Raw genomic sequence first — 201 nt, 5'->3', positions numbered from 1 at the left:
TGAGAAAAGAAGCAAAATCGTGGTAATTATACGACCATAAAATATGAAGAACAAAAATGTACTCCGTGAAATATTTGTACGGTCCTGAAATTTCAAAGTACGTTCCATTTTCACTTTGAGTACGACCTATTGTCACCAGAGGGTTGGCAACGCTGTTTAAGATGCCCCATGTAGCTGGCTGTCTATAGCATTCCCCAGTCT

This window comes from Neodiprion fabricii, chromosome 4 (genome assembly GCF_021155785.1).
Source record: "Neodiprion fabricii isolate iyNeoFabr1 chromosome 4, iyNeoFabr1.1, whole genome shotgun sequence".
Lineage (NCBI taxonomy): Eukaryota > Metazoa > Arthropoda > Insecta > Hymenoptera > Diprionidae > Neodiprion > Neodiprion fabricii.
The sequence above is the reverse complement of the archived record's forward strand: the minus strand, read 5'-3'. Positions refer to the sequence as shown.